The sequence below is a fragment of the Grammomys surdaster genome, unplaced genomic scaffold (genome assembly GCF_004785775.1).
Source record: "Grammomys surdaster isolate TR1022 unplaced genomic scaffold, NIH_TR_1.0 164, whole genome shotgun sequence".
NCBI classification, from domain to species: domain Eukaryota; kingdom Metazoa; phylum Chordata; class Mammalia; order Rodentia; family Muridae; genus Grammomys; species Grammomys surdaster.
Window position 1 is genome coordinate 4157348 of NW_021604612.1, and position 22396 is coordinate 4179743.

Below are 22396 nucleotides of genomic sequence, written 5' to 3' on the forward strand. Positions count from 1 at the left end.
TTCATTCTCCTCCCCCAAATCTCGGTGGGTGGGGGGGGAGGGGGGGAGGGAGAGGGGGGGAGGGGGGGGGGGGGAGGGAGAGGGAGGAGGGGGAGGGAGGAGGGGGAGAGGGAAATATCAAAGATAAGTTCTTAAATAGATCAGGACAATAACCTTCTGTCTTTGGGTCAATCAAAGGGCACCACCAAGCCCACAGGATAGGACCCTTATATGATAAGACTGAGTGTGACTTGTCCCCCCACAGGCTACTCTTCTGCACGCTCAGGCTCCAGCTGCTGGTGTGACTCTGGGAGGCTGTGGGGATTCTGAGATGAGGGAGTAGCTGGAAGAGGTGGGTCATGACAGAGGACCTTTGAAAGTTCTTTCCGGCTTCTGGTTCTGCTTCCAACCCTTGCTTCCTGGTCAGCTGAGATGGGAGCGGCCTCTGCCACCTGCTCACAGAGCCATCGACAGAGCTGCGCCCTGTCTAGCCATCCCCGCCATGATGGAACAAATCTGTGAGTCAAGATAGAGCTTTCCTTCCGCCGACTGTCTCTGAAGTAATGAATACGCTCTCCTGTCTCATGTTTCCTGACAGACAGACCCCAGCTTGAGTTCTGTATCTGTCTTTTACTAAAGGCTCGAGATACGTCATTTAGTCGCTGGAAAGCTATGTTAAATGCCTCTGACTTGACTTATGGACTACGCTTCCTACCATGGGCCTGCTAAGGGTGCTGTGAAGAGACAAAGATCCAGCGCCCAGGCCAGGGAGGCAACTCAGTGGGTAAAGTGCCTGCTACTCAAGTGTGCAGATCTGAGTTTAGAACTCCGGGTAAAAAGACCAGGGGTGGTGCCTTTTCGGGGGGTGGCAAGATAGGCAGATTCCCGAAGCCCATTGGCCAGCCAGTCAAACTGGATTGGTGCACCATGGCTGCAGGGAGAGACCATGCCTCCAAAAATAAAGATGAAGAATGACCAAGGAAGACCTCAGGCCTCCACGTGAATGGAATTCACAGGCATACACACTAGTATGGAAGCATGCACACACACACACACACACACACACACACACACACACACAGTACCAACCCCCCACAATACCAACCACATACACACATGCACACACACACACGGAGTACTAACCACACAAACACACACACACACATACATGTGCACACACAGTACCAACACACACACAGTACCAACCACATACACACATGCACATACACACAGAGTACTAACCACACACACACACACACGCACACACACTGTACCAACACGCACACACACACAGTACCAACTACATACACATACACACAGTACCAATCACACGCACAGTACCAACAACATGCACGCATGCACACACACAGTACCAACACGCACACATACACAGTAGCAACTACATACACATACACACACACAGTACCAATCACACACAGAGTACCAACCACACAGACACACACACACACACACACACACACACACACACACACGTGCATGCCACACAGCTCACAGTCCACAGGATTAGACATTTTAATGCACAGGAAGAGCCAGACAGTGCCAGGCCTTCAGAAGGACTCATTCATGATCACTGACGGCACAGCGGGTGGCACACAGGGGCTGGGGGCTGGCCAAGGCTTCCCTCTCTTCAATTTGCACACCTACATCTATGAGCTTGGCTTAGGCATCTGAGTTGTCAGGTGTAGACGCCTGCAGTACCGAGTGACCTGTGTCGGGACTTGACTTTCTCTGCCTATGCAACTGCAGCTCCTTGAACAGCCCTGACGCTGGCTTGCTGGGAAGAGAGACGGGCCTTACAGCCACGGCTCCTTCCCGTTCCCCAGCTTTACCCAGTGGTCAGATCTGATAGCAGTGAGCTGCAGAAGAGGGAGGAAGAATGAATGCATGAGTGTGTGCATCTGTCTGTCCCTCTGTCCGTTTGTCCACCTCTCTGCTTGAGGTATTGTCGGGCAACACGGTAAACTACCGCCACATGTTTTAGATATACATTTTGGGCCTGAAATTAATTTGTTCTTCAAATTCTTGATAAGCAACCTATGTACGGCCGTGGGGATATGGCCGTGGACAGGACCCTGGGGGCTTTGATGTTCATGGCCTTTTAGGGGAGAGAAAGGCACAAAAGGCCAACAGTTACATAGAGTGAGGGGAAGGGGAGATTTGGGGGCTTTCAGGCAGGGGGTACCTAATTCAGACTAAAGGGTGAAAACCTATTTCAGATATCGGTGTTGAGGGTGGGCTGCACCAAGCACCAAGCATACAGCCTTTGCCTGGGAGGGTGGTGGTGGTGGTGGTGAGGGTTCACAGTAGGCAGGAAGAAGCATGCAGAGGCAAACATGCTCCCCACAGGGTGCCAAAGGGCCTCGTGGGGTACCTAGAGAAATCAGGAGAGCCTTCCCAGAGGAGGTAGCTTTATGGCTAAGTAGGAGTGCAGCTGGACAAAGTGGGAGTCTAATGGACGAACCAGAAAGCATAGATGCTGAGCCGAGTGCGCTGCTGGCCTGCCATGGCGGAGCTGAAGCACAGAGCACGGCAGAGGCCTGGAGCCTTGCATCCCGAAGTGACTCTGGGTTGAGGGGGCTGCTGGGACTGTGCCTCCTAAGGGTGCTTAGAGTGTTTGTGGGGGCTTTCTAAGCTAGAGAGCTCCAGGGACGGGCTGGTAAACTTGAGGAAAACGACTCCGTTTTCAGCCCCATCTCCAGGCAAGGCAGCTGGAATTCCAGCTGCTGCGCCTTCTTGAAGGACCCAAGTGAGGGGTGAACAGGAACGGGAGAGGGGAGAGTCTAGCCCTGATGCTAGACATGCCAGACTGCTCCTGGAACTTCAGACGGCGGGGACCACTGAGCAAGCTCGGAGGCGTTCCCCAGATACTGCGGAGGCCCATTTAAAAGATGTTTGATTTTATTCTGCACAGTCCCCGCGTGCTTCCCACACCTTCCTCCTACTTGTTACTGCTGCGTACTGATTACTAGGCTATTTGTAGCACGGGGGCTATTTGCAGAGAAATAGCAGTTTTAGGTTTTAATCCACTTATGGGGATTCTTCTGCTCATGGTTCACAGGGTATAAAGCTCCCCTAGCTGGCATAAGAGGGGACTGATGTGGAGGGAGGCAATCTCCAGCACCAGGGAGCAGAGGCAGAGAGGTATGTTTTATGATGCAGGTTCCTCTGCCAGACGTAACTTCTTCAGTGTTGCATGGGGTGTGTGCTTGCATTTCCAAGGGACGTAGGTTCTCTGTATGGGAGTCTGAGAGTCCATTGTAAGCCGGTGAGAGGACTGCTTGCTGTGCAAAAGGGAGGACTCTGCGTGGCTCAGTGGGGATAGGGCAGAGGAATAGGGGAGGGGGGGTGCCTCGAAGGCAGAGGAGGGGACGGCTTCAAGTGGGATTTTTGCCTTGTTACTTTTTGGGGGGTGTTATTTGTGTGTATATGTGTGTATGTGTGCGTTGTGTGTGCACATGTGTGTTTGCAGTGTATGCGCGTGCATATGTGCACATGTGTGTGCACATGTATGCAAATATGTATGCAGTGTGCACACTGTATATATGCATGTCTTCATGTATGTGTGCATGTGTGTACACGTTTTTTGCAGCGTATGCATGTGCATGTGTGTGCATACGTGTGCATGTGTACACATGAATGCACGTTGATGGTGGGTGAGGTCATTTCTTGGGCTACATCCTATACAGTATGAAGTGGGGAAAGCTAGCTCAGGGCCAGCATGCGTGATTTGTGGAGTCAAACCGTCTTTTTTCCTGAGAGTGTGAAGTGACCAGCTGAGCTCCTGTCCCGGCAACGTCCCTGCTACGATGAAGTCCCCTCTCCTTTAAGTGGTTTTGGTCAGAGTGTTCAATTACTGCAGCAGGGCAAGGCAGTAAGAGACACACATATGCGTATTAATTTGAAGGTATGACCCTGGCTGGCCCCTGTCTTGGGATTCTACTTCGTCCACCTTCCAAGCTCTAGGATTACAGGCTGGCTTCTGAAACAGGAGAGCTTCATCTTCAAATGTGACAGGCATCACTTAGCTTGTGCTTCAGAGGTCTGCTGGGAGGATTCAGCAAGCCCCTGGGTCCAGTCATGGGGTGCGACACTGGTCAACCTACTTAATGGTCCAGAGGGGCCCTTAAGTGGGATTTGTAGATGAGAGAACGGGGGAGAAGGTTACCAGCATGAGGGATGTCATGGAGGGTGGAAAAGGGTTTAGAAGGGTCAGAGAATCTGGACCTTTAAAGCTACCAGGCCCCCAATAGACAGGGCTGTGAGCAGGGCTGGGGTGACACCCACCCCAACTGCCAACTCGCTATTAAGATAACTTAGCTTTGGACACACAGTATCCAAGCCATTCATCCCTGTGACCCCCGTGACTCCTGTGACCCCTATCTAAAGTATAGCTCTTGCCATGTCACAGGTCACACACACATGATCCAAGCCTGCTTCCTCAGGGTACAGGGTCTCTCCTTCCTCTGGGAGCCTTAAAGAACAGACACCCCACTTTGTCTCGAGTCTGAAATTCTCTGCTTCGGACTTTTTCTGTGGCCACTGCTCTTAAACACCCTTTGCCTAAAGGATGACTTGACTCTCTGTCTGTCTGTCTGTCTGTCTGTCTGATGCTAAAACCTACAGAAAACATGAAAGCAGTAGGGTGGCTTCCTAGACTCCTTTATCTCTACCTCCAGGCTCCAAGCTCAGAATTCAGCAGGAAGCGTTTCGTTTCTGTACCACCCATTGCTTGGTATGCCCAGGTTATCCCTAGTAACTTATTAGTAAGCAGTGGCTTGCCCTCTGCCTTTGGGGTCATGTTCTGCCAATCTAAGATGCCATCTGTGGCTGACTAGGCCATCCATCTGCAGGTCTCTCTCCCTTGCCCATCCTGTGTGCTCAGGGATGGGATGTCTTTCCCACTGGGACTTGCTCAGTTGACTGAACGTTAACACGCTGTTGTGCAGGTGTGTGGAATGAGTTTTCTCATCTGGGCCCAGGAGAAGCTGCCAGCTGTCATGTCTCACTAGACCCAGAAGCAAGAGAAAGGTAAAGAACATGTGTATAGGAGCCCAGGAGGTTCAGCCTAGATCCCCTGAGCCCAGAGCCCCACATCTTACAAAAAAAAAGTATCTGCTGAAGTTAATGAACTTTTGGGAGGCTGCTTGTTACACAGCCTCAGCATGGAAAGAGCTGAGTAATTAATTATTAATTTCATCTACTATAAAAATGAAATATTGTTTTATTGAGGGAAACCAGGAAAAGATGTCTGTTAAATGAAGGTATGATTATATGTTGGCTTCAAGTTTGGGTTAAAGTATGCTTTTGAGATGTGGTAGGACAGGCCAGTAAGAAAGCTGTTTCCTCAGACCGTAGGAAAGCGGGCCTGTAGATAAAACATGGAACACAAAGGAATGAAAGCTTTTTTTTTTTTTCTGAGAAAGGCAGGGCTATTAGACAAAATATCTGCTTTCCTCTGTAACATTAACATGTAAGATTCCTCCACGCCTGGGGCATTAGGTTTACCAACTAGTTGGTTGTTTTGTTTTTTAAGACAGAGTCTCAGGTATCCCAGGCTGGCCTCGAACTTGTGATGTAGCTGAGGATGGCCTGAGACTCCTTCCTTCACCTCCTGAATGCTGGGTTGCAGCGTACACCGCCATGCCTTGCTTTATGCTGTGCTGGAGATGGAACCCAGGCTTTTACCAGCTGCCCCGCATCCCCACCTCAGTGCTGCTAGGTCTTCATCAGCTCTGCCTGCTGGAGATGCTGCTGTTTGGTCTCTCGGTCCACAGACTGTGAGGTGAGCAGGGCTAGTTCTCGGTCACTAGAAATGGGTCCTGGAGGGTTAAACACAACCCTGCTTCCTGGCTGGCTGTGATGGGGACAGCCTCGACCACACACTTCCACAGCCGGGAACCGAGCTGACCCACCAAGCCCTCCCGGCCACTCCGGACTGGAACATTTCGAGACAAGGAACCCATGCTAAACCTTTTTTTTTTGCCGTTATCTGATCTTTGTCAGGTGTCTTGTCACAGCAACACAACGGCCATCTTGAATTCTGGATGCATCTCTGGGTGAACAATGAACCCACTACAGCTCTGGCCTAGCTACCTTCTTTTGCTTCTTATAACAGAACTCTTCAGAGGGCAATGGTCTGACTGACTCATTAGACAACCATTTTCCTTGCTCGACTTTGGAAAGTAATGTTCTGACACACCCTGGCCATCGGGTCATCTTGGAAGTTCTTTCTGGGCACCTGGATTGGACAGTCCCACCCTGTGGGCACTCTGTGTGTAATAAGCCTCCTGTAGCCTGAATCAGCTCCAGCCCCTAGGAACACTGAGTTTTGTTGGTTCCTGTTTGTACAATGTCTTTGCTTCTATAAGTTGGCTACAGTCTTCATTCTCCATGTTAAATCTCTAGACTCTCAGATATGTGTCTTTTTACACGCCTCTATGCGTTCCTTCTCTTTACTCCTCATTCCCCCCCCCCAATCAACCCACATTTCCGTTTAGATCCTGCATAGAGATGTATGATGTGATGTGTGTGTGTGTGTGTGTGTGTGTGTGTCTGACATAAGTCACGTCATGTAAACGCCTCCAGGGACTGAAAGGAAACCGGAACTGGGCGGCTCCCAACATGCATGTGGTTCTTGAAAGAAGTTGCAGACTGGAAAGTTGAGAGAAGGCTTGAGATGAGAACACACTCGTGTGTGTGTGTGTGTGTATGTGTTTGTGTGTGTGTGTGTGTTCAACCTCCATTAAGGATGGAGGAGGATTAACTGCTGTCACATCCTTGAGGATGGACAGCCCAGCCATACCTCAAAAGAAAAGAACCCAACTTTTAAAGGTGTTATGGCTCCGCGTCCTGCCGGTTTTCACTCACATTTTCTGTCTCTGCCTGGGAGAAATATGGGGTTATAAAGACAAGAGTCCTTTGGTGGAGAAGGCTGGATGACGTTCCGCTGGAGAGATACTCCTGGCAACCGGACTTCAGGGGTACCCTGCTCCTGGAGGGGGTTATCACCAATATGGGAAATTTTTACCTAACCAATTTTACCGTTTCCAAAAGTTCCAGATAAATTAGTGTGCTCCCCATGTGCAGAGGCTGGAGGTTTAGAGAGCCCACTTCATCTGGCTGGCTCACCCATGCCTTGCTTTGCCAGCCCACTTGGTGTTGATTTCTCAGGAGGGCAGGGCAAGTGTGAGGGAGAGTGGACAGGACAGGAAAACACCATCCTCCCGCTTGCCCATTCAGACAAGCTGGATTCCGGGCACATCAGAGCATTTATTTTGCATTTAAATTCCCTGCGTTTAGAATGCCCTGTTTATACAATAACTTAATAAATCTAGTCTGGCTGCCAAATTGACAAGAAGGTGAGACTCACTCATTACAATGCAAATTCGGCTGAGAGGAAATTGGGGATCTATTTATTACAGTAATTGAACCTTGCTCAATGGTAATCACAACAGAGTTTGAACTGCCTTTTCAGACAAAAGGAGGGTGTGTATTAAGCCCCTCCCAAGTTAACGTCTTTGTCAGCCTGCAGGTTGAAGCTCTCTTCTGAGTGCTAATGAGGGGGGACTTTCCTTTCTTGCTAGGACAAGATTGCCCAGACATAGGTCGACTGCACACACAAAGGGTGACGCTGGTAGCATATTGTATGAACGCTGAATTGACTAAAAACAGATCTGAGTGTGCATCTCAACCCACTTATTAGAGGACGGCGGAAGCGGCCCTGGGTCGTTTGCTGATCGTCATACCCGTCCGTGGGGTGGGGGTTGGGGATCCCCAGCCTCAGGACTTCTTCTCTCAGACCCCACATTCAAGATGGCGGTGCTTCCTGAGTGGCTCTGGATGATGGGTAGAACCCTGTGGAGGGGCAGCAGAAAGGCTAGTTCTGGTGGGGGGACAGGTCACGTGACCTCGTGGGTGTTCTCTTCAGCTCCTCTGTGAAGTACAGGCTGTGGGTCTTAGGGACGGGCAAGGCACTCTGCTCAGTTGGTGCTGTCACTGGCAGGGGCCGTTGTGGTGGGAGATGTGGTAGGTTCCGTGCTGCTGCTGGTGCTGCTGGTGCCTGAGGTCTCCACTCAGGCGATGCTGGGTGTCTCCACTTTGCCATAGAAAAGAATTTCAGAAGAATTTCAGAAAAGGAGTTCAGAAGAAAAGCTGAATTTATTTATAAAAAGGTTTTGGTATAGAGTTAACAGTGGTAGAAAGGGGCAGAGGGAGGGAGAAAAGGAAAGAGAGAGGGAGGGAGGGGGAAAGAGAGGGAAGGAGGTATAGACACAGAAAGAGAGAGTGAGACAGAGAGACTTCATCTGAGGTCTCACTCATTGTCTGGAGCGCTCCTTCTCTTCCCACTTCTGTCCATGGGGCTGTAGGGCTCTGTTTGTTTGTTTGTTTTTTGCCTTTTCCCTTTTGAGACAGGGTCACTATGTACTTCGGGTTGGCCTCAAACTTCACCGTTCATCTTCCTAGCCACCCAAGTGCTGGGATTTGGTGTGCATGCCACATGCCTGGCACAAGCTCATTCTAAAGCTCAGGTCCAGCCACTGTGACCAGCAAGCTCCAGTTTGCCCAGTGGCTGCCCGCTGTCCTCAGGACAACGTCATAACTTTTCCTCTTCTGGGCAGTCCTCCAGGACTTAGCCCCCCCACCCTGTATGTGTGTCTGTCTCTCTGTCTCTGTGTCTGTCTGTCGGTCTCTCCCTCCATCTCTTTGTCTCTCTGTGTCTGCCTGTCTCTCTCTGTCTGTCTGTCTCTCTCTGTCTCTATCTTTCTGTCTCTGTCTCTCCCTCTGTTTCTTTGTCTGTCTGTCTCTGTCTTTTTTGTATGTGTCTGTCTGTCTTTTCTTGTCCTCTCTGTCTCTCTCTGTCTCTGTATCTCTCTGTTTCTGTCTTTGTCTCTTTCTTTTCTGACTCTGTATCTGTCTTTCCCTCTGTCTCTTTGTCTGTCTCTGTTTGTCTATTTGTCTCTGTCTCTCTCTGTCACACACAGACACACACACACACACACACACACACACACACACACACACCACCTCCGTCTTCACTTGGCTGGTCCTTAGCATTCTCTCCAGCCCTGTGCTCACCACATGGAATGATGTTGATGGTGGTCCATTTACTAGTTGGCCCTTCTTTCCAGGCTGTGGGGTTATTTGATTTTATTTTTAATTAAAAAGTTTAAAGCGTGTGTGTGTTTGTCTATGTGTGTGTGTGTGTATTTTGCCTGCGTGTACGTGTGTCTGTGTACCTCACAAGTGCTTGCTTGGTGTTTGGGAAAACAACAGGACATCAGAACCCCCCCTTGGAATTTGAGTTACAGACGACTGTGAGCCACCATTTGGGCTAGAAGTTGGACCCAGGGCCCTTTGAAGAACAGCCAGTGCACGTGATGTCTGAGCCATCTCTCCAGCCCACACTGTGGGCTTCATAAAAGGACAGAATCTGCAAAGACACTTGTCTGTCTCCCCCACCTTTCTCTCTGGTTTCCAATGTCCATTCCTCATCTTCCTTAGTGGCAGACACCATGATCTTGGGCTTAAGTGTACCCAAGAAGGAAGGAAGGAAGGAAGGAAGGAAGGAAGGAAGGAAGGAAGGAAGGAAGGAAGGAAGGAAGGGAGAAGAGGAGAAAAGGAGCCGCACAATCCTCTGTTTTCTGGCTGCCTTTTAGACTGAGCAGGCTAGTGAGATACAAGGGAGGGTCCTGGGGAAATTCTTTGATGGATTTTTGGTGTACCTTTTTGGCATGAATTCTAGTCTCTTTTCTTTCTATTGCTTGAAGGTTGGCTGTAACAATGTAGCCTCCTGCATCTCCCAACCATTTCCTTACTGGTGGAATCCTTGCAGCTGAAATGCATTTGAGTAGCATGTTAGCAACAGAGCAGGAAACTGGATACTGGTGACCATGGGACCACCCTGTTGGTACTGGATTGTCTTCTTCCAGAAGGAAAACTTTTATGTGAAGGATGACAATGTTGTTGTTACTATTATTGTTGTTGTTACTATTATTGTTGTTACTATTACTGTTGTTGTTACTATTATTGTTGTTGCTTGAGACAGAAGCTTGTCTTGTAGCCTACCCTGAACCCAAACTGGTAATCCTTCAATTTCATAGCGTTCCAAAAGCTTAAATTATAGGCATGGGCCACACACTCAGGAAGGGGTGTGATTGATTTTTTATTGTCCGTTGGCTTTTGTTTGTTTGTTTGACATGGTTTTACTGTGTAGCCCAGGCTGGCTTCCTCAAGTGCTGGAATTACAGGTATGAGCTGTATACCCGGCTCAAGGGTTGTAATGTTTTATTTGCTGTAACCAGGCGACTTGGGGGCTCTGTGCTATGCTACAGAACAGTTTCAAGCAACTCCTGTCTTAGCCAAATGGCCACAACACTAACACTGAGCCCTAGCATTTTTGGCTAAAGAAAGAGGCACAGAGTCTCAGAATAGGACCTCTGCAGTGAGAGTTAGGTCTGGGAGAGGTTTTAACATGCAGATGGTGGGTGAGACCTAGAGGAGCCGAGCCTCTAAGGACCGGGGTCTTACATCGAGGGGGCAGGAAGGCAGCCTGCCATTGGCTATAAACAGGTACCTCCTGCAGCAGTGGTAGGGGTGCCTCATGGAGGCACAGTGAGAACCTGAGCTTGGTGCTGTAGTCACCTCAGTGAACTCTCCCAGTGCCCATCATGCATTTGTTATCCGTGTTCTGCTCAGAGAGGTCGGGTAGACGAAGCACCAAGTCAGCACCCGGCAGACAGGCACAAGGAGGTGGTGGTGGCTTTGCACACAGTCATTTCCTTGTCACCCAGTGTCCTGTGACCATGGGGTGACTCGTGTCACTCTTTTGAGGTGCGTCTTCCTCAGTTAAAGCAGCGGCTCTCAACTTCCCTGATGTTGTGACCCTTTAATACAGTTCTTACGTTATGGTGAACCCCCCCAACCACAAAGTTATGTCCCTTGCTACTTCATAACTATAATTTTGCTGCTGTTATGAATCATAATGTAAATATCTGGTATGTGCCCCCTGTGAAAAGATCATTCAACCCCAAAGGGGTTGTAACCCACAGGTTGAGAACCACTGGACTACCAATGGCTACCAATCTGTTATAGTTTGAATGTGAATTGCATCCCCCAAACCCCCAGCCCCTGCCTCAGGCTCATGAGTGAATGCTTAGTCTCCAACATCTGTGCTATTTCGGGAGGTTTTGGAAACTCTGGGAGGTGGGAACTAGCTGGAGGAAGTATGTCACCAGGGAGAGTCTTTCAAGGTTATACCAGAGCCCCCATCTCTCTGCTTCATGTCAGCCAAGTAGTGAGGGACAGGCTCTGGCACCCTCCCCCACCTCGACCTCTGTGGTGTTCTGCCTGAGTACAGGAGGCCAAGAACCACGTATATTACCCTCTGAGGACATGAGGCCAAGTGTATTTTCCCAGCTGGGGACATGACTCCACCAGCCAAGTGTGTGCCACCCAAGCAGTTCAGATCCCAAGCTGTCATGTAAAAAGCCAGGTGAAGCACTGTACACCTCTAACCCCAGCTCCGAGGAAGCAGAGATAGGTGGGATCCCTGTGGGGCTCACTGCTCAGCTGTTCGATCTAAATCAGTGAACCCCAGGGTTGGTGAGAGACCCTGTGTCAAAAAAAAAAGGCTGGGACCAAGGAAGATATCCAAGGCTGACCTCTGCCTCATCATGCACTGGCCATGCACATGGAATACCGCACAAGTGTGTGTGCGCGCGCGCACAGACACACACACACACACACACAATACACATATACACAAAATGCTCGCATGCACCCACATACACACACACATACACACACATGTGCACACACTGACATGATATACACACACTGTGCCCACACATGCACACACACACATGCATGCACACACACACATATACACAAAAATGCTCGCACTCACCCCCCCCATACACACACATGCACACACATGTGCACACACAGACATGAGCATAAACACATAACACACTGTGTCCACACATGTACACAAAACAATGCATGCACACATGCACATATACACAAAAATGCCCGCACGCACCCACATACATGCACATATACACACACATGCACACATGGACATGAGCACAAACACACATACACACATGCACACACATGGACATGAGCACAAACACACACATACACTGTGCCCACACATGCGTGCGCACGCACACACAGACATACACACACAAACACACACACACACACACACACACACACACTCCTTTAAGCTACTTTGGTCAAGTATTCAGTCAACCCACCACTCTAGGGTACTACTGGAGATCATACATGAGAAGCAGTTGCCATCACATCAGGGGGATCTGGTTTATGACACCAGCGACTGCTTCCTCCTTTACCGTCACCATTCATCACCGCTGACGACATAAGTCACCAATGCCGTAGGCACTGTTATGACTCCCTTGTCTTGCACACAGCCAGGGTGTCGGTTTGGCTGTAAGCCCCACGAGGCGAGGCTGCTGGGAAGCGGTGCTTGCTTTAAGTGGCGAGCTCAGGTGCTTGTCTTGCAGGAGTGATGCGAGAACAGTCTAATTAGACCACAATTATGTTGGGATTTGGTGAATTGCTTTATGAGGCAATTCACAAAGGTCCGGTGAATCTGCCGTGCAGAGTGTCAGTGCGGACGAGTGCCTGGCTCTTGAGCAGTAATGAAATTTATTAAACCAAAGGGCCGGGGAGTTAACCTCCACGCTGCTGGAGGAGGAGCTCACGCAGACGCCTTCGAATTATTTGAAGTGGTTTTTCTTTTTCTTCCTGGGTTTTAATTTAATCGCTACCTCTGATTGTCACTGAAGAAAATACGAGAAGAGAGGGGTGAGGAGAAGAGAGTAACAGGGAGAGGCTGGGGGAGGCAGGGCCTGCAGAGCTCGAGGCTATGCCATGTGGGGTCACACGCGTCCTGCTGACCAGTGAATGTCAGTCAAACTGATTGGTTGATGTGCACCCAGCAGACAGAGTTCGAAGATCAGAGAATCTGTCGGACCCAGAGGTCCTATTCATGTTCATGGCCAGCCATGCATCATATCTGATTGTGTGTTTGGCCCCCTACACATACAATCAGTGCTGGCCATCAGTGTAGTGGTGTAGACGTCCAAGGCCCAGTGAGCACTGCAGAGGAAGGGGTGGAAGATGGTAAGAGCTGGAGCATGGAGAAGAGGCCACTGAAGCAGCGTTATGGATATGACATGCCACTGCACTGTGAACACGCAAACGTGTCTACCTGCATGCATTCATGCACACATACACACATGCACATATACACATATACACATGATACATGTATATACACATGTAGACATATATACACACATGCCCATACACATAAATATACACATATACATACACACATACACATATAATACATCTACACACATACATATATATATATACATGTGCACACATGTATATGCATATACACATACACATTCACACAAGTACACATATGCACACATACAAACATACATGCACACTTACACACATAATACATACATACACATAAATATATGCACATACATACAGATACACACACATATAATACAGCTTCACACATGCACATACATATACACACATATACATATGCGGCAATTCACATATACACATGTGTACATACATGTATACTCAGGCACACACATACATGCACGTACATATGTATTCACACATGCACACACATACACACACATACATATACATGCATACACATACACACACATACATATACATGCACATACATATACATATATACACACACATAGACACACACACACCAAGAAAGAACGTAGGAAGGCAGCTAGCTGGGGAGGAGGGAGCTGAGGATGTGAGCGATGGGGATGACTGTGATCCCAGTGCACACATAGAACTGGGAAAATGATGAAAGTTTCCTGGCAAAATGGGGGTGCCATGTAAAAGAGGCCAATGGCGGTGTTGTCTGTGAGGCAGCTTGTAATCTTTAACTCAGAAAAGCTTCCGTAGGCATCCTCTAAATAAAGCCAGCTAAAAACCGCAGGTTAGAGGCTGGAGAGACGGCTCAGTGGTTAAGAGTGCTCGATGCTTTTGCAGAGGAACCAGGTTCAATTCCCAGCTCCCACCTCTGGCATCCAGGAGCGGAGAACCTGACACCCTCTTCTGACCTCCACAGGCACCCATACACACACACACACACACACACACACACACACACAAACAAACACACACAGACACACATACATACCACATACCCCAACCCCCCCCCCCCAATACAAACTCAAAGCAAAAGCAAATCTTTACAAAACAAATCCCCCGAGAGTAAAGGGGGGAATGTGAGCCTCTGTCCCTGCTCTCTGACAGCTCAAAACCCACAATTCACAATGGCGGTCCTCGGCTGCCATGACCCTCACCTGAGGTCCAGCCACTGCTCAACCCCAAGGCTGTGGGGAGGCAGCACATACTCAGGGGAGGCTAAGGCGGGGTGTGTCCAGGCTCTGATTCTAACTATTAACAACGAGATGTGTGATAGAAACGGAACCGGCCACTCTGCTCCGTCAACTGGAGATGTATGGCCACGACCACTAACGTGTCTACGCCATCGCCTTCAGCAGCGCTGCTCACACTGTTGGTTGTACCAAGCACTGGCGGCTGCACTGTGCTCTACTGTCGACCACCACCTGCTTCAGCAGCTGCACCGCCATCACCATCATCACCATCATCACCACCACCACCCCGTGGCTATGAGTATCTGTGACGTGGGGTGGGGTCGCACCTCTATGGGCTTCAAGCCTGAGCCGGTTTCTTTTGGTGATTTTGCTAGACCAGGTTATGTCATCTGACTTGTAAATGAGGAGAGGTGAGGGTAAGGCACACACAGCATTGGGGAGGATTTAAAAAGCAAAACCCAAAACAACAACTGAAAAATCCCGCGTGAACCCGGTACAGGATCCTCAGCTGAATATTCAGGCCGCTTTAAGGGAAGAGGAGGGATTGGTCCTTGCCACCCAGCCACGTTATTGCTAGTCAAGGGGGTCCAGGGCAAGCCCACTCGCCACGCAGGAGGCAAACACTGATGGCGTGTGTGGCGGGGGAGGGAGGAAATAAGATGGAAACTTTGAATGTTCGTGAAAAACAACACCCATGCCTCTGGAAATCTGATCCCATGCAGGCAGATACAAGCTGGACCCCCCCCCCCCCACACTCTCCCTCTGCACTATTCAGTGCATAGTAGGGACCCTAGAGGTAGGTACATGCTGGACTCTTCCCCCAACACCCCATTGTTTGGTACATGGTAGGGACCCTAGAGGCAAACATGCTGGATTTCCCCTCCATGCCTTATGTGCCCCTGTTGTTTGGCACATAGTAGGGACCCTAGAGGCAGACACTTGCTGGACTTCCCCCCACCCATTGTTTGGCACACAGTGGGGACCTCATACTATTTCTCATCAGTGAATAAAGCAACCAGTTTACGAAGTGAAGGGAACAGGAGGACCGGGCCGGCAGTGTGATCTCCCCTTGACTGCCTGCTTCAGTTTCCACTGGACTGTAGTATCTGCGTATCGACAGTTCTGTTACTCTCCATTGCTGTAATTAGAGGCCGGCACCCCTGACCACACTTCCCATGATTCACTGGTTCACTCCAGACACCCTGCTTTCTCTGCAGGGTGCATAAATCTTCCTGTTTTTTGTTTTTTTTTTTTTTTTTTTTTTTAACAAATGTACTGTCACTAAGTAAACATGATCAAACTGCCTGGCATTTGCATGCATCCTGCCTGGCCGCTGAATGCATTCATCCCCCGCCCCTCCTACCCTGTCCTCCCCGCTCCTCCCTCCCGGGTATCTTTAATAAAGACACTGCTTCCAGGGTTCTTTGCACAACTCAGAGAACATGCAAAAACTGACACTGGCCTTTCCCTTCAGAAACTGCCTACTGTGGTAGATAGTGTCTGGGCCTTGAGCCCTCACTTCCCCTTTCCTACCCTTTTATTTTCCCTTCCCTTCCCCCTTCCCCCCTTTCCCTTTCCTTCCCTTTCCCTTCCTTTCCCCTTCCTCTACCTTTCCCATTCCCTCCCTTCTGCAGCCCCTGGCTCGACACTGGGAATTGCTGTTCCTGACCCAACTCAGAAACTGTACTGAGTCTTCCAGGAAGACCCTGGTTTTCAGAGGTGCAGAGAGGAGAGCATCCTGTGGCAAGTTAGTGACAGAACCTCGACCACTGTGAGGGAGAGGGGTGCCTGCCTATGGTTCCCAGTGTCCTATGCCTTCTAGAGACAACCCATGCTGACTTAAAAATGGCAGCAGAGAAATCACAGCAGTCTTTGGCCTTCTGTAACCCGGGTATTTCATCTTTCTACCGTACACCGGTGTTAACCTCCTAGTCCGTGCTGTGACAAACACATTGTGTGGCTTTCCTGGTGCTTCTGTGACTTCCTTCTTTGATGCTGGCTGGATCTATCTGGGGTCTGTTTCCAAAGCATCTAATCCAGGCTTCTGGGTGACAACCTCTCTCTTGGATGGCCCTTCCCTCCTAACAGACCTAGCCCGCTCTTCTGTCCCCTGTCCTGTCTTCCTGGTACTGGGTTTGGAATCTCCTGGGAGACACAGCTCTCCCCACCCCTCTCTGTCTCTCGCTCTGTGTGTGTGTTTGTGTATGTGTGTGTGTGTGTGAAGCTGATTCCAGAGAAGCTTAACTTCTAGGGTCCTGGATTGATTACAAAGAGACAAAGGAGGAATCGGCTGACCGCAAGCACTCACGTGTCTCCCCTGTCTGTGGGCGTGAAGTGACCACCATCCAGATAGCCACGTGACCCTTTCCCTTAGCTTCTCTGCCACGTTCTACCATGATGGACTGCGTTACCTCTTAAACTCTTATCACCACAGATCTCTATCCAGGTGTATCATGCTGCCAGGTGTCTTTGTCACAGCAGCTAGAGAAGTGACCAGTGTGCTTTGCTGCCTTACAGACTGCAGATCAGCCCACTGGGACCCTCAGGTACCAGGCTTGTCCCCCCCTCTTCATTGCCTCTGGCTATCCTAGCAGCACTGTGCTCCGAAGCCACGCCTCTCTGTAGCCTAGGGCTCTGCCTGTACCACCTATGACAAGTTCACTCTTCTGAGTCACCCTCATCCCTCAGACTTTGCTTAGTCACAAGCCCCGCCTCCATGCTCACTGGAAGTCACCCAGGTAGGGTGAGCTGCACCTGTGAACTGCTGGCCAGCTTGGGCTTGTGTGGCCACAGGTTCTCTCCTCCCACCCCGGCACTAGAATGGGTGCCTCGGGAACTTTCTAAACTCCTCTGTGTGCCAGAAGCTGGTGTGGTGATCGGCACACCGGGCGTGCTCTTTGGAACGCTGCTGCATGACAGACGAGACCGCTTGGGATTGTTGAATTTATAATACCAATTAGGCACGCGCCGACTTTGCCTGGCGTATCCCCTCTCTCTTTGGGTGGAGCAGGCTGTAGAACTGTTTGTGCAGAAACAGAATGTTGAAAACAGTGTGCAGATGGATAGCTGTGCCCGTGCATGTACGTGCGCACACACACACACCTGCATGTATGTGGATAGTCACATATTTGCACATACACAAAATGTGTAAGATATAAAAACAAATACAAATACATATATAAACAAATATATACTTATACATAATTTTTTCAGTCACTGGGAGAAATGATCAAATGGAATGGCCCTCTGCCTGCCACTCAGGGAAGTTATTTCTTTATGCCACGATGCAACCTCTGACCCACTCCCTCGTGCTACATGACTACACGTGGTGCCCGAGTCCCCAGAGGGAAGGCAGATCCAGGCTTTAACATCAGGTCACGCAGCGTGCACGCACGGTGCTGGGTCACGCTTTGATTGATTACAGGATCGAGTGGGTGTTTCAAGCTTTGTGACCTCACTGAGCACATTCGTGTGTGTACACATGTACACACACACACACACACACACACACACACACACACTTTGTCCACAAAGATACCACAGTCCCTCCAAACACTCCATAATGATTTTAGTGGCAGAAACTTTAGACGGTTGTCTTGTTGGAGAAGGATGCTCACCAGGACTGCACCCTCCCCTCCTCTCCTTTTTCCTTTCCTTCCCCCCTTCTCCCCCATCCCCTTCCCTCCCTCTCCTCCCCCACCTGGCGCTCTCCTCTATCAGGTTAACAGATGCCTTGGCTCAGGACTCCTCCTTAATTACTGTGAGTCAGCGCTTGTACAAGAAGATCGAGTCTCTTCTGGAAGAGGAAGAAAAAAACCCGCTGCGCGTTGACAAACAGTACCATACACATCCCAATTAGGGTGATCGCTGGAAGGCAGCTGAAGCCCCACCGTGCCTCTGGTTTCTAAGCAACTGCCATTACAAGTTTCTGAACCTCATCCGAGAGGGAACATCACCAGGCCTGCCTTGTTAACGAGCAAGCTCGCGAGCACGGTGCGATGCGCCTCTTCCTGCCTCCCCTCCCTCCCTGCCCCTGCTCTCGTCTGTTTTACATCCCATCACATTTAGAAGTGTGTGTGTGTGTGTGTGTGTGTATGTAGTGTGTGGCTTTGGGAGGCCGGTGTTGATGAAGCTGCATGTCCTCGAGGTCAGAGGCCCTGGAGAAGGGCTCGGGCTCCCAAGATGCTCTGGTGTGAACCATCGCCAGTGGAGCGCGTTAATCCGTGTCCGGTGGGACTCACGTCTTTGGTGTTAATCCGTTTGATTCCCACAATGAACTCGTCGTGCAGAAACTGTCATTTTGGAGACTGGAGGAGTGAAGCCACTTGCCCTGCCCCTCACGACAGGAAGGCGGCATCGCCAAGCTTCTAACTCTGCCTGTCTGAATCCCAGAGCCTCCCCCCACTTCCCGTTCCTCTTCCTTTCCCCAACTCCCCATTCTTTCCCCCTCTCCTCTTCTTCCTCCTCCAACTGTATATATTTTAGACCAACAACTTCATGGCTCAGTATTTGCACGCACACACACACACACACACACACACACACGGAATAATCACTGTCCTCAAGATAATTAGCACGTCCCTCATCTCCCACCCCATCCTCCCTTCAATGCCGAGAACAGTTAGGATCTAGCTGGTTGGTGAATTTCAAGTGTTGAGTACATCATGGGATCTGGATCGCCATATTGCAAGTCAGGACAAGGCCGGGCCGCACAGCTGAGACGTGGACCCCTTCATTAGCATCTTCCTGGGCTACCTCGACCCCTGGACCCTGGCAGCCACCGTCTATCTCTGTTTCTATGAATCTGGCTGTTTCAGATGCAGAATCTTTCTTCACCCCTGCACATCCGGCTAACTGTCAGTGTCCAGCCAGGTCCTTGCTCCTGGCGGGCAGGAAAGCTGTACGGTGCGTGGAAGCAGACTAGCACTAGCCACGTAGATACGGATACAAACCCTAGCTCACAGTAGCCACCCTTTCCTACTGTGCTACAAGGGCTTAATGACTAGATGGAACGGGAGGGGTTGCTCTTCCGGGACTTGCCAGGGTGGGCAATTTAAAGATGTATTAAGCAGGGAGAGAGTGACTTTTCCCAGGGCGTATGGGCAATTTCCCAAGTGTCGCTGGTTTATAATTTCAGGACGGACAGCAGAACAAGACACAAAGACCATCACCGGCCTGCATTCTTCCAGACAGTGTGACTGCTATCTGGAGACACACACGTCCTTACGGATCTGCAGTGGCTTTTCTCTAAGTAATGTTCATACAGGGTGAGGTGGGAAGGGCCTCGGGGTATGATGCGATTGAAGAGGGTGTAGTCAATGGCTTCCTCTATTTAACTCACAACCTTACCTTGCCTGACACCAAGAGGAAGGATTCGACAGGCTCCTGGACACGGGGTGGTTTCCTGTCACTCTCTGTCCTTGTCACAGTTTATTTCTAGAGACCCTAGGCGGATGCTGAACCTCTGTTCAGGACCATGGCTAGCTCTTCCTATTCACCCAGAGCCTGCTGGTTGCTGTCTTTCCGCCAATATTCCCTTAATCGTCTGACGTGGAGGACTGAGCGTCCAGTTCTTGTCCTTCCCTTCCCTTGGTGATGGTAACCTATTGAGTGCTACCTCAGGGCCTGGCACGGAGCAGGAATGTAGTCAAGTCACCCAGCTTCCCAGGGCCTTTCCACCTCAAGCCTGAGAAAGTCAGTTTCTCTGCCTCCTGGTGTCCCCTTACCTAGCCACTGCCTATCATTAACTAGTTCTAAAACTTCCAAAAGGAAAAAAAATTGAAAAACTTACATGGGCATCGAGGGAAGAAGCAAAAGCGAGTCAGACGTGTGCCAGTGTACATGTGTGCACATTTGTGCATACCTTTTTTGGTGTGTGCTTTTGGTATGGATGCATGTGTGTGGAAGCCAGACATTGATCAGTGTTGAGCGTCTTCTTCAGTCAGCTTGCAGTTCAGTTTGTGTGCACATGCATGTATGTGCATGTATGTGCATGTATGTATGTGTCTACATGTGGGCCTATGAATGTGTACATGTGTGTATGCATGTGTGTGTGCCTATATGTGTGTGTGCATGCCTGTGTGTATGTATGCGTGCATGTGGATGTGTGTGCATGCAAGTGGATGTGTGTGCATGTGCTTATGTGTGTGCATGCCTGTGTGCGCACATGTGTATGTGCACGCACATATGTGTAAGTGTATGTCTCTGTGTGCATGTGCTTGTGTGTGTGTATGCTTATGTGTGTATGTGCTTGCATGTGTGTGCGTGCGCGTGCACCTGTGTTTGCCTGTGCTTGTGTGTATATATGTGTTACATGCTTGTGTGTGTATACACATGCATGTGTATGCATGTGTGTATGTGTGCCTGTGTGTGAATATGTGTGTACGTGCCTGTGTGCATGCATACCCATATGCATGCATGTGCTTGTTGGTGTACACATATGCAGGCATGCATACATGTGTATGTATGTGTGTGTATACCTGTGTGTGTATGTTTGCCTGTGTCTGGGTATCACAGATTGTATGTGGAAATCAAAAGACAGCTTGTAGGAGCAAGTTCTCTCCTTTGACTGTGAGGATCCCAGGGATCACCCGGTTATGAGGCTGGCCAGCAGGTGCCTCCATCCACCCAGCAGGCCCTCTGTCTGTTGACATGGAGTCTCTCAGTGAACCCGGATGCAGTTCTGTATTACAAACATGCAGTGCTGTGCCCAGTTTTGATTTTTAGTTTTAAATATGGAATGCTGAGGATCCGAACCCAGGCCCTCTTGCTCGTGCTGCTGGTACTTCAACCGACAGACTGGGCCATCTCCCAGGTCCCCTCTAAAGCTCTATCTACTGAACACCTTCACTCTCCAGCTTTGTAGGGTCTGTTTTTATCTTTCTACAACTTCCAGGAAAGCAAGGCTCACCCGTGTAGCCCCGTGGGCCCGGGACACTGCATTGCTCACCCTGTGGTGACATTTACTTTGGAGCACGCATGCTTTCCGGCCTGCCCCGCCCTTGGGCTTAGGTGATGGTAAGGCCTTCAAGCAGAGCTCATGGGGTTTCAGGGCTGCTTTGCAGTAAAGGTTCATTTGCTGTCCTGAGACAAAAGATGAAGATTCAGATTTCTCGATGACTTGTAGCCATGACTTAGCTTTGTTTCAAATACCCCAGTGGATGCATTTCTTATTTAAAGCCTGTTATATAAGCACCTAGTTGGCACTTCTAGTTCTAGCTTCTAGTTGGTTTCTTTACATCGTACCCATGTTTCACTACGAGGCTATTTTGGCAGCTAGACCCGAGAGTCCAGCATGCTGAAGGGCTGTCTGTGCACCTCCTGTAAATTAGACCCCTGAGCCTGGCAGTCAGGTTTTCCTCAAGCTCGGCTCTGGTACAGCCTTGGGGACCTGGAGGAAATCACCAGTCTCCATGCAACGTGGACTGTTTGACTTTTCTGTCTTGTGTTTTTGTTTGGTTTGGTTTTCTTTCTTTAAAAAAAAAGAAGAAAAAAAAACTGTGGCAGAAAAAAAAAATGCTTCTCTAGGCCTTCCGGCCCTCCCTTTGTTCTTGTTTTTACAGGAAGTTTGGGGAAGATCAAGCTCATGGTGGTTTCTAAGGGGTCCTCTTAATCCAGGGCTGGGGTAAGAGCGGCTGTGGTGAGCTCAGGAGGGTTTTGGCTTTTTTGGGGAAACCCAGCTTCCACCCCGCTGCACCTCCATTGACATGCTCTGTGTGATCTTTGTAGGTGCCTCAAGAAAGGGAGAAATTGTGCTCTCTGTATAAATTTTTCAGCAAACCAAAGTCTAGAAAACCTCAGGGCTGAGCCTTGTGGAAATCCTTGAGACTGCCTTCCTTATGCAGGCTGACTGAACGTCTCAGAGCAATGTGTATAAACTATGGATTTTAAGAACTATGGTGGTATGGACCATTAAGATGTTGGTCAGAGCAGCTGGTAAGAACTCCATCTCACTCCCTAAACCCCAGAGA

General features: G+C 49.7%; 1 protein-coding gene across 2 annotated transcripts in view; it reads right to left on the reverse strand.

Annotated features, from left to right (window-relative positions):
- The window catches only part of Ccdc60 (coiled-coil domain containing 60), a 169910-nt gene that overhangs the window by 60846 nt on the left and 86668 nt on the right, over positions 1–22396 (reverse strand). The gene's annotated exons all lie outside the window — the stretch shown is intronic.